We start from the raw sequence: 13,506 nt of genomic DNA, 5'->3' as shown, positions 1-13,506 counted from the left end.
GGCGACAATTTTATCGTTCCACCCTTTCTTTTAACCATACAAAAATAAAGTTTACCAAGTAAATTTAACTGATCAAAAGTAACTCGAAACTGCAACTAGTCTAGCGGTATAATTTTTAAAGATCTATGCAAGGTAGATAACTCTGCATAAAAGAATTGTAACTTCACTTGCATAAACAAAAATTAAAATATTTGTATCTTTACAGAAATATATATATGTGTGTGTGTGTGTTTTCGTGTGTGTGTGTGTGTGTGTGTTTGCGTGTGTGTATAAACGTTATTTTGTTTGTCTGTTTAAAGAACGAGCTGTACCAAACTACTTTGTCAATTTTTAATCTACAAATTTGAAATGTAATGGATAAGTGATGTAAACCTGTGGAATAATTCGATTTTGTTTTTAGTTTTTAAAAGTAGCCTTTAAGGGAAAAGAAAATGTAACTTGGCAGTTAGTAGTTGACTGAAAGTATTATTTCTACGCATGTACAAGTATACATTTATATCTATAATAACATTAATTTTAAAGATTTTATATGCGTATAGAATTTCTGTTAGACGGAAAGAAATATGGCTAGAGTGTAATATATTTGGTTTCGAGTTCTACAGAAACATTCTCGAGTTCGACAAGATACTCCTGAATAAAATCGAAGGTTACATCCACCGAAACGTTGTTAAAAATGACACTTAAAAGGAGAACGGTAGTCCGATGCATCGAAATAATACGAATAACTGTTCAGATTGTCTGTTATTTTATTAAACAAACTCCAGTATCTTATATCTCTGCAAAGCCTTCGTTCACCATTGCATGGAGTATTGTTACCATATCCAGGCTTCTGCATCTACCTTAGTCTTTCCTTTTTTGACAAAACACAAACAAGAATATCTACCTTAATAGGTTACATACTGGCTTACTATCTTCGACCTATGTCTCATGGCCGTAATGTAGCTTTCCTGGGCTTGTTTTCAATCATTCAACCACGGTAGTGGTTGAATATATGCTTAAGTCCAAAATTGAATGAATCGAGACACATTCAAACCCCCACCACTAATTCTGTTCACAACCAAATTTCAAGCAGGTTATATAGTTGGGTAGAACACCTCATTAGCTACATTTTGAAAAAAAGAATTCGAAAATTGGTTCAGTAGAAAAAAAGTTACAACAAAATATGTGGGTTCACAAACAGGAGAGTAAGTACATAAGTGACTAACGCTTTTTTATTTTTATTTTGCATAACTTTTTTGGTATATAAATATTTTTTACTGCGATTTTGCCAATATGACATGTTAGCGTAACGGTTAGAGTACCGGTGGTTGGTGGAAAGATTTTAGGTTCAATCCCGTGTATCGTGTTTTTTTTATAATTAAAAAAAACGAACTTTTTTTTAATAACTAATTTTTTTTTAACTCTCCTTATGATTTTATAGAAAAAAATGATGAATTTATCGATTAAAAATATTAGTGAATTCTATGATATACATATTCTTTGAATGAACTCAAATATTTCGTTATCACATTTGATGAAAAATGTAGTCCCATTTTGGCAATGCGTCTGACTAATGATGCTTTTGAACCCGCGACCAGCACTGCGATGTCATCAGCATCAGCCTGGGCATAAATATTCCTATTTTTAAACTCCTTTAAAAGAGGATTCAGCATACAGTTCCATAGTAAAGGTGATAAAATCCCACTTTGGGGGTTTCATTTAACTACTTCCCTTTTAACAGTTGCCCTCAGTAGTTCTACTTGAACTGTTCTGTGCCTCACCATATACTCAATCCATCGGATGAGTACTGGTGGCACATTGAGTTCTCGTAGCGACTTGAACATACTACTGAAGGGTATGTTGTCAAAAGCTCCAACGATATCTAAAAAGACACCGAGTGCCATCTTCTTTTTTTTTTTTAGTTTACGCTCTATACAGATCACGAATTCATGAACCGAAGTCCCGGTAGAGACCCTGGCTCGGAACTACTGTGATTGAATGATAAATATTGCATAAATGTGTGTTTGAGAGCTAATTGTTCTTGACAATCATTAATAAATATTATAAATTTATATATTAATACAATAGCAATACCTAGAAAAATAATGGATTATATGGAAAAATGCGCGTATGAAAAGTAATATTCTTAAGATTTTATTAAACCTGGAAAAGTAAAGGGCAAGAAATTCAACCTGGAAAAGTAAAGAACAAGATATTCTAGTAAAGTAAAAAATAAGAATTTTTTAGACTTAAAATATTGCAGCTAAAAATAAAATTTGAATATTGATAAATATTTTATTTATTATTTGCATATGTTGTTGTTTATTGTTGAGTTAGAAAGAATTAAATGATCCTAATTATGATATAATAAAATTATTGATTTTTATGTAAATTATAAAATTATTAATTCCATCTACTAACTAACTAACTAATGAATTAATTTTTTTCAAACAATTTTCACTACATAAATATATGCAAATAATAGGGGGGAAATAAGTTCAATCCAGCGACTGACACCCTTTCTAACTCAACAATAAACAACAACATATGCAAATAATAAATAAAATATTTATCAATATTCAAATTTTATTTTTAGCTGCAATATTTTAAGTCGAAAAAATTCTTATTTTTTACTTTACTAGAATATCTTGTTCTTTACTTTTCCAGGTTGAATTTCTTGTCCTTTACTTTTCCAGGTTTAATAAAATCTTAAGAATATTACTTTTCATGCGCGCATTTTTCCATATAATATATATATTCCATGACGCCAGAAAGCGTTTTACTTTAATAGCTTCTTTCCTTGGACAGCTTGCTTTATGAATATCCTCACAGCTACATGTTTCACTAACCGTATCAATATGCAAAAATTTAAGTGTTCTATAAACAAACATTTCGCTACCAAACTTACCAAATAAATCTGACCCCTAATAATATGTGTCCATTGCATTTTAGTGGCAACATGCTTTGTTAGTTGCAAATAAAAGATTTTTGTGCCGAAAATACGGCGTTCGTTATTATTTCCGGTATATGATTCGGATGGAAGAGAAAGAGGACAAAATTACAAAGCACATAGCGTTTCACTTCTGTTTACTTCCGGTCTTATGATCTAATTTTTTAACATCTTTTTTTTACACGGTGGTCACCACTTATCAAGGCCCGGAAGCCACTCAGGGATAAGGGTTATTGCAAGTACAGTACGTTAGTGTGGAGATTTGATGAAGTGTTTACTTAAGGGGGCGGTTCATTAGGAATTTGTTAACGTTGGACTTGAACACATCCAAGTTGTAGTCAGGTGGGAAGCAGGCAGATGGAACAGAGTTCCATAGGCGTGCAGTTCTAAGAAAGAAGCTTTGTTCATGGAATCCACGTTTTTGATTTAGGCACAGATAAAGAGTGGGGGGATTTTTTCAGTGGATTCAGCTACACAGGTGTTTTTCGTGAAAACTTGACAACCTCTTATCTTCGAACTGACAAGAATAGATATGCGAGGGGCAAGACTGACTGGAAACAATGTCAGGATATACGGAGAGCATATACACCACCTAGAGTTCCCAAATGGTCACCCATTTTATTACTGACCAGGTTTAGCGTTGCTTAACTTCGGTGATCTAACGGAAATGATATGTCATCGTGATTATGCCGTATATTTTTATGCATATTGTTATTACTTAACTATGTTATGATGAGTAATTTATAACTTTTCCTTGTAAATTATTAAACAGCATTTACATTTATTCTGTAATATTCGCATGATGACCAGTAAACGACATTCTTTAGTCAACAGGAAAAGAGTCATCTTCCATCATGATAATGCTCGTTCTCACGCAGCACTACTAGTAAGAGATCTCCCATGAGTATTGGTTAGAAATCTTACCCAATATTCTCCTGGCCTAGCTCCCTCTGATTCTCAGTTATTTCAAGGATTACAAAATCATTTATATGGCCTAAGATTAACATCATGAGAGGAGATTAAACATGAATTAGATTCATATTTCAGGTCAACACTTAAATAATTTTACAAACGAAGCGGTTAAAAGCTCGTTAGAAGATAGAATCAAATTATAGAGGGCAAAGGTTTTCATTTTATAATTAAAGATTTTCAAAAACACATCTTTTCTTTTGCAAGATACGAAAGACGTTCTCAAAGGAACGCTTCCTATATTTAAATTCCACCCGAATAGATCAGAGGTGGATCGCAAATTACGTTGTTATAAAGACTGAACCTCAACGTTCATGACCTGAAAGTTTCATCTCCCCGTTGTAGACATTAACTTGGTGAAGCTCTAAGAAAGCAACCCATGTCATGGACGATGCGTATTGCATTCTTGGTAAAAGTGTATTGAGAATAGTGGTGACTATGTAGAAAAATACACCCTGTACCATAAATTATTTTAATGGTACTACTACCGTCTTTGTAGCTCTAAAAATATTTTTGTTAAAACATACAAGGTTTTACTTCCGAAACGACCCTAGTAAAATTTTAAATCGACAATCTAACGAATCTAACAAAATATTGAAAGTTTAAGAAGCTATTCACACCCAACTTTTATTAATAAGGATTAAAAATTAGATTGATGAAAAACAGTTATAGTTTGTTTTAAAAAATATTGTTAATTAATGCTTAAATAACCGAATAATATCTATAATAATTAAATTTAACTTTTGCCGTTATATAAATATAATTTGGTTAAAAGACAACGACCTATATCATCATATCGTATGAATGCGAGAATTCTATTGTTGGCATTGGTTTACCAGATATTCTAGTAATCAGAAAGACATCGGGGAATACGGGAGGGGCTATGAAGGTTGCCAACATTCTAAGTGAAAGGTATTTTGTGAAACAAACTGTATTCGAACTTGAGAATCCCAAGTTGTCAGTCCGTGTCGTTAACCACTAAACCACTGTCGCGTTTTGATTAATGATAAAAAGTAAACAAAAATCAAATTAAAACGATTCCTGGGCAACGCCGTGTATGCATATCTGTGCTTCTTGTGGATAAGGTGTCAGGTAAGGATATTAATCATTTACACTGCTTCAATATGTATCGTGATAAATTGCAACCAATTGCTGATGACAGCAAAGTAACGTCGCCCACACTGGAAACCAGAAGGTGATTGTTTTCTACGCGATCAATCTACACCAAGCGACTTTTAAGAGGTCCGGGAAAAATGTTTACCGCTTTGTTTGAAAATACTATCTCATTTGACATATTTATGGAATATCTTTTTTAGCAAGTTGCTATAACTTATAACCTTCAAGTTTCAACATCGTATCTCGTCTTACATATTTATTACATATCCTGTTTAGTGAGCTGACAAAAATTATTCTCGCTAGGTTTAAGCGTTTAATAAACTTATATAGAATATCCTTTCTAGAAACCCTAAAATATTACACGTCAATATTATAGTGAAACTAGCAGAACACCCGTCCCAGAACAGGTAAATTAACTGCTTAAACAGAATACTTTTGCAAAAATTATAACTTGTTTGTCCTGTTAGAAAAGTCAAAATCAATATTTAATGGTACAAAATTCTTGTCCAGAATGCCTATCTGAATTTTGATAAAAATTAATTAAAATATTTCATTCTAGACTAGCGGCGCAACAGGCCTTGTCGGGTCGTAAAATACGCTTAAATATGAGTTCATTCGTGTAGATTCCGTATTTATATTATATTATATTATATTATATTATATTATATTGGGCCTAATATCATTATTTATAGAATATGTATTAAAGGCTACGTAGTAAGAAATATGGCTTTGATGATTTTAAAGTCAATTCTCTGTTAAATATTATATTGTATCTAATATACAAGTCTCCTAGACCTTTTTCTTACAACGTGTCCTAAGCTATGTTCCTTCTCCGTGTAGTCTCCACCGATATCTTCGTACCACTCTGTAGTCTCAATTAATATAAGTCTTCGGGTGTACCTCTCAATCGTACAGTATATCGATACTCCATAGATGACTAGGAAAGCTTTCGTACATTTCTATAAGTTCTACATCGTTTCCATGCTGTTAAAGAACGTGTCCTCTATAATATCATACTTCACGGAATGGTTAATTGTACGCATAGACCGCTTCATACCCTCCAAAAAATTCCAACAAAAGCCTAACAGCCAGTCGTTTTTCTCTCCTGAATGTGCTGCTGTCATTGCCCACAAAAATCCCTTTTTCCCTTGCTTCCCATGTAATAGATGTACTGAGACTAAAACCGCCTTCAAGACTGACAACAACCACTGCTGAAGTGCTAACACAAATACCTCAAAGTATTAACGAATCTCTTGATGGAAGCTTCTTGATATACCAAAGGCTTTTGATAGGGTATGGCATAAAGTTCTACCTCACAAGATCTCCTGCTACGGTGTAGCTGGACATGTCTTCTCAATTATTAAATAATTTCTCTCTGATAGGTTCATGGAGTCGTGGTTGATGGACAGAAATCAGAAGCTCACAGAATTAATATTGGTCTCTCGGGGGTCCATCCCTGACCAAACTCTGTTCCTGATCTACATCAATGATCTCCCAAATCACATCCTAAGTTCATTGATAGACATTTATGCTGAAGACACTACCATCTATGACAACAATTCAAAGTCCGTAAATGACCAAGTTCTCTCTGATTCTCTCTCCTTTCATCTTGAGCACGTGGTGCAATGGGGAAAATGCTTTGTGCTTAATTTTAATGCCTAAAAAACTAAACCTGTATCTTTACATTATCAATGCTTTGATTTCCGTACGGCATCAATTGAAATTAATGACTCTAATTTTGGCGGGGCTTCAAGTTTTGACAAGCTTTTGGGTTTGACCTTTACTCCTGATCTGAAATGGAATACGTACATTAAATCCCTTTCTAATGTCGCTGGAAAAATCGTGGAATCATTCTATCGTCCAAGTAGATATCTCACTGCCGATGTAATTCACTACCTGTATAAGAACCAAGTCCATCCTAGGATGGAGTACTGTTACATTATCTTTTAAGGACCTGCTAGAAACATGTAATCTTGCCTTCACAGAGTTCAAAATAGGCTTCATAGCATAATGGGGATGTCCTTTTCTCTTCCCTGTAACGTCTTGTGCACAGAAGAGATGTTGCGAACTTGCCTCTGCTTTATCGTTATTTTCCAGGCAAGTGCTCGTCTGAGCTTCAATCGATGGTTCCCCGTTGTGAAACTTTCATGAAAAACATTCATCTAGCTGAAACCACTATCAATAATTTCCTCCCCTCTTTATTTGTGCCTAAACCTAAACATAGATTCCATAAACAAAGCTTTTTTCGTAAAAATGCACGCGTGTTTAACACACTTCCATTTCCCTGCTTTCTAGTTAACTAAACTATGGTTGTCTTTAAATCACACATGAACAAGTTCTTTAATTGATCCCATTTACCAAATTTCCACTACTAACGATTGCTCTAATGTTGTCCCATTGAATATTGTGAACTCATTAACCCTTATCTTTGAGTGGCCTCCGGACTTTGGTAAGTGGTGACTTCTTTTGGAATACATATATATATATATATATATATACATATATATATATATATACATATATATATATATATATATATATATATATATATATATATATATATATATATATATAACGATAATATATACCAACGAAAATTGGAAGATAAGGTGCAAATGCCTTTTCATTTTTCTATTACGTCATATTGCAGCTTCTCTTCTAATTTTCGGATTTTAATCATGTCAAATAACATTTCAATTCCTTTTGACGGATTGATTGTTGCTATTTCTTCTTATTAGTTAAGGGCATAATAGTTTCACTGATTGATATAAGAATTAAGTGATTGATTTTGCGCTACGAAACAGATACTGTCAAGAATTGTATATGCCAACTGAATTAAAGGAATAAATTATAAGATGGCCAACATCATGAATTTTGGAATATGACTTTTTGTCATTTATTCTATATATATATATATATATATATATATATATATATATATTGTGTGTGTGTATAGTTGATACGCATGCCTTTGTATTTACTTCCTTTTATCATATTTGCTAATCTACTTGATATATTAATACATTTCATTTGTTTGGCCACAGGAATAATAGATTATACGCCATTCCAGTAAGTTGTTATTTTCTTTTATTAACAGGATGCCACTATCCTAAGTGAAAGTGATGTTTGTGAAACGAACTGGATTCGAAATTGGAAGTCCAGGTTGTCAGCCCGCGTTGTTAACCACTAGATCCCGTCACCTTCAAACATCTAAAATAAGGTGCTAGAACATACGTTGGTTTAAAAGAGAATTTTTCATGGCTTGTAAGTTATAATATTTGTCCACCATATGATGCATTTGTCATGCTTAGGTTTTACATGAGGTTCTTTCGTGTGCCCTGCTTAAGTTTTCAAATACCATTTTATATCCATATATGCAGATTTAATGGACACATTTGAAATGTCTAATTTTCTATAAACTATAAACTATCCTATTTGTCGGCTTGTTATGTTTAAATTTGATATTATTTTTGTTAGTCGGTCACACTTAAATTTGACATATTATTTTTGCTAGTCGGTCACAATTAAATTTGACATATTATTTTTGTTGGTCGGGCACACTTAAATTTGACATATTATTTTTGTTAGTCGGTCACATTTAAATTTGACATATTATCTTTGTTAGTCGGTCACACTTAAATTTGACATATTATTTTTGTTAGTCGGTCACACTTAAATTTGACATATTATTTTTGTTAGTCGGTCACATTTAAATTTGACATATTATCTTTGTTAGTCGGTCACACTTAAATTTGACATATTATTTTTGTTAGTCGGTCACACTTAAATTTGACATATTATTTTTGTTAGTCGGTCACACTTAAATATGACATATTATTTTTGTTGGTCGGTCACACTTAAATTTGACATATTATTTTTGTTAGTCGGTCGCACTTAAATTTGACATATTATTTTTGTTAGTCGGTCACACTTAAATTTGACATATTATTTTTGTTAGTCGGTCACACTTAAATTTGACATATTATTTTGGTTAGTCGGTCACATTTAAATTTTTCCGTCTTTCAGGCTTAAATTTGATGTATTGTTTTGTCGGTCAACTACGCTTTAATTTTATATATTATTTTTTGCTGGTCTTTCAAGCTTATGTTTTAAATAGCATTCTTGCTGATCCTTTATGCTTGCAATTAGAAATGCCATTTTAAACGTTAAACTTGTAAATTCAGCATGCTAAGATAAGAGTTAATAGATACGACGTGTAAGGAAATTCTGTAAAACAGAAGTTACAAACAAAAACAAGAAAACAACCATCAACCACCTAATCATGCCAGTGATAATGTACAGGTTTCACCTTGTTGATAAGCTACAAGGAAGCATAAATAGACTGGACACTATAGTGCGGCTAATGTTGACACTGTACAGAATAACATACAGAAACCGGTGTCATCATAAGCTGTATCTACCCAAAGGTGCAGGTGATATGCGTCTTCCAGAAATTGATTATCCACAGTGTGCCACTATTGTGAGCAACGAGCAATTTCTGAAAAATGTTTCTGAAAAATGTGTCTAAGGCTTTTGTAAGCGATAGTCTTCTCATGAAAACCAGATCCTATGGTATTACTGGAAAAATACTAAACATATGAAAAAGAATGTTAAAAACTACCATTAGCATTTCAAAATCTACCGTTTGAATTACAAAAATTACCGAGACGGTTAAAATCTTTAAGAGATCTCCCGGTTGTAATGTATGAGATAAAGGATGAATGTCTGGCATCCGATAAAATGCCCTATCCCAAGCCTAAACAAAAATTATTAGAAATTAGATTGTTTTAATAGATTGAATGGACGCATCTTCTTTAGATACGTCGAATTATAATTACATGAAGGATATGTCCATCAGACGCTTTGTCACGTTTTTATTTAAAGATTTAAATAGCATTTCAGTTGATCTCTTGCGCTTTAGTTTGAAACCATATTTTAAAGAAGGGGATGTCAGTCCGTTGACTTGTTTGCCAGTATTGCAAGCTGATTTCTCTATACGTCACGCTAAAATTTGGAAGAAAATTTCTACCATTAAACACACACATTTAATGTATAACCGGTCATAGTTTTATAAAGTGGGCAATACGTCCCTCGAATCAGTTGTCAGGGCTTTTGATTGTTTCTTTTGTACGACTTGTCGCCAATCGCACCCCCACTGCCAAGAGTGTCCATTGATCTACAAAAGCAAACGCGGAACTAAAGGCTAGTGATCAGAGTCTTGCTTCCCCACCCTCCGTTTTATTTTTCATCTTTGTAGTTTTCCAATTCAAAGTTTTGAGGACTTTCTGATTTGCATGCTTGAAATTGCAACACTTTCAACACTTTAATGTTGGTCAGGCAATAAATTAGACACAAGCGTTTGAAGCATCAACGTCAAATGGTCGATTCTGCCTCCTATTCCTTCTAGCGTGAACTACAAAAGAACCTATACCACGAACGAGTCCTGAAAGCATTTAATTGAGACAATCAGACTTTAATGGTTACGGATGGCTCAAATAACTTAAATTTGTTATCCGAGGTCAAGTTTGATAATATTCTCATGCAAGTATTTAAGCAGAATTAGACTTTTATAGAATCGCATTACTCAGTAAGTCTGTATTTTTTTTTTTCCTTAGTGAAGTCTAATCATATTCTCATGCAAATATTTACAAATAGTTAGACATTTACAGATACGGATGGCTTAAATAATATAACTGTTTTCCGTCTCTCAAATTTATATACCATAGAGTCACTCCTTATCAAGGCATGGAAGCCACTCAAGGATAAGGGTTAATATGTGTCAGGTGAGACAACACCGTAATCATCAGTCATGGTGGAAATTGGTTAAGAATTAATTAAGTGGGCGGCTCATCATTCATTTTTACGTTGGGTATGAAAACGGTCATGTTATAATAGATTGGAAGCGGCTCTGTGGTAATGTGGTCCACATACGAACAGTTCTGAGGAAAAAAGCACTGCTCATGGAATTTTCGTTTACTTTTATGTAGAAATAGAGATTAAGAGGGCTTGCTTACATGACAGGTGCTAGACTGAGCCGTTCTCAATGCCCCGCTTAGAATATTCGTACCAAACACTTGTCTAGCTACAACCTGTTGTAATAGAGTGCGTATGAGCGCGTGTGAAAATATCAGCAGCAGCAAAGTACATCTAGGTAGCGATGGTATTAGCAGCAGTAGCAGCAGCAGTTTGAGCATGATTACCAAGTGGGCGCTGGCTTGCGTCACAAGAAAAAAGAAAAAAAGACTACACGTGGTCAAAGAAGAAGCTACGTGCGCGTCCGTAAAGATAGCCGTGTATACTCGAAGACTAGAAATGGTAGGCTATGCATGCAGAGGAGAAAAAATCGGGTGAGATGGACGTGTGACCCCGTGGTGTGGCGATAAACTTTTAAGTTGGTGTTAAGGAAACTAGGCTTTGTTAATATCAAGGCAAATGAAATAAACAGTAAGATAAAACCAGAAGTAGGCGTTGTCGAAAAGTACCGGTAAAAAAAAATGCTTTTTGCTCAAAGAAAATTCTGACCCGGATTTTTGTTTGTTTCCTTTGTTTGTAACTGCAACGCTACGTTACAATGTTACAATTTTCTTATATTCTTTGTTTGTAACTGCAACGCTACATTACAATGTTACAATTTTCTTATATTCTTTGTCTGCGCTTAAAACTAAGCGAAAATTCCATGAACAAAGGTTTTTCGATAAAACTACTCGTCTGATAAACACAATACCGTGAGGCTGGTTCACGGCTAGCTACAGCATGGCTGTTTTCAAATCTTTGTTCTTGTTAAACTGTCTTTATAAATAATCAAACTTTACCTACGTTCCACCATTACTGATCATCACGATGTTGTCTCACTGTCCACTTTGTATTGATTAACCCGTGTGCTCGACTGGCCCCTTTGACCTTGGTAAGTGTGATCCCTAGGGAAGAAAAAGTATTCTAATAATACTTCAATAACCACTTATTTATGAAATCAAAGTTCTATGAATATGAATGGTCCAAATAAGTCAAATAAATGCAAAAAAAGAAAAATAAAGGAAAAATAAAAAAATTACATTAAAGAAGACACGAGTTAAGCATGCAAACCATCATTTATGAAAATCAGACATTTATGGTTATGGATGGGTAAAATTTCAAAGAAATAAATGTATTTCACAAAGACAAATTTGTTTTTTGGTTTGTTTTCTTTCAAGACTTTGACGATTCGGGCTGACATCATAATTTGCATGAGGTTGCCTCGGTTTATATCACGAAAAATGAGTTGGAACATGAAAGCGATCTCTACAAGTGTCTACCATACGTCCATGTCTTATATAAATATCTGTTTATTATAAGCACACTTTTAGAAATTGTTTTCATCACTAATTAACGGTGCTGATTTTTATAATATCCCTACAAGCATTGTTTTTAAATCACAATAACCCTTTTCTACTTACGGATAGCGTAAATAGCATATAATTTTTATTGATCTGTATCTTTCCCCCACTCTCTCTCTCTCTCTCTCTCTCTCTCCTTCTCTATCGCACTCTCTCTCCTTTTTTCTCTGTATATATTCTTCCCAAATCTTTCTCTTTCTCTCTTAATCTCTCTCTCTCACTATCTATCTATTTATCTATCTATCTATCTATCTATCTATCTCGCTAGCTTTTTACATTTCTTTCTATGCCGATGAAAATAAACATTTACTGGCGAACAATATCTACATTAGTTTTTATTTCCTCTCCTTCCCCCTGTCTCTCTAATATATTCTTCCAAACTCTCTCTTTCCCCCAGAATATATTCTTCAAAAATTCCTCTCTCTCCCCTCTCTCTCTCACACACACACATACACACACAAACACACACACACAGACTTTCTTTTTAGATTTCTTTTTCAGCCGAAGTAAAAAAACAAACATTCTACACCAGTTTTTATTCTCTTTCTCTCTCTATCTCTTTTTACATTTCTTTTTCTGCTGAAATAAAAAACATTTTGGGGGGTTAACACTACCTACAATAGTTTCTATTTCCTCTCTCTCTCTCTCTCTCTCTCTCTCTCTCTCTCTCTCTCTCTCCTATTCTCTCTCTTTCTTTCCTTCTCCATCTCTCTCTCTCTTGCTCGCTCGATCGATCGATCTCTCGCTTTTTGCATTTCTTTTTCTGCCGAAATAAAAAAACAAACAGTTTACATTATCTACAAGAGTTTTTATCTCCTCTCGCTCTCTCTCTCTCTCTCTCTCTCTCTCTCTCTCTCTCTCTTCCTCCCTCCTGTGTGTGTGAGAGAGAGAGAGTGTGTGTGTGTGTGTGTGTGTGTGTGTGTGTGTGTGTGTGTGTGTGTGTGTGTAAAAGGCAAAAGTGGAGCGCGCGTTTTTGTATGTCCAAGAACGGGGTTTTTCGGGGGGGGGGACTTGAGAGGATTACGACTTTTTAGAACTTTTTATATACTCCCTAGATTATTATATCTACGATTTGCGAACGAACGTCGTCGCTACATTTATTTTGATAGACTTTTATAA

This window comes from Euprymna scolopes, chromosome 20, assembly GCF_053919585.1.
Source record: "Euprymna scolopes isolate OS-2025 chromosome 20, ASM5391958v1, whole genome shotgun sequence".
Lineage (NCBI taxonomy): Eukaryota > Metazoa > Mollusca > Cephalopoda > Sepiida > Sepiolidae > Euprymna > Euprymna scolopes.
The sequence above is the reverse complement of the archived record's forward strand: the minus strand, read 5'-3'. Positions refer to the sequence as shown.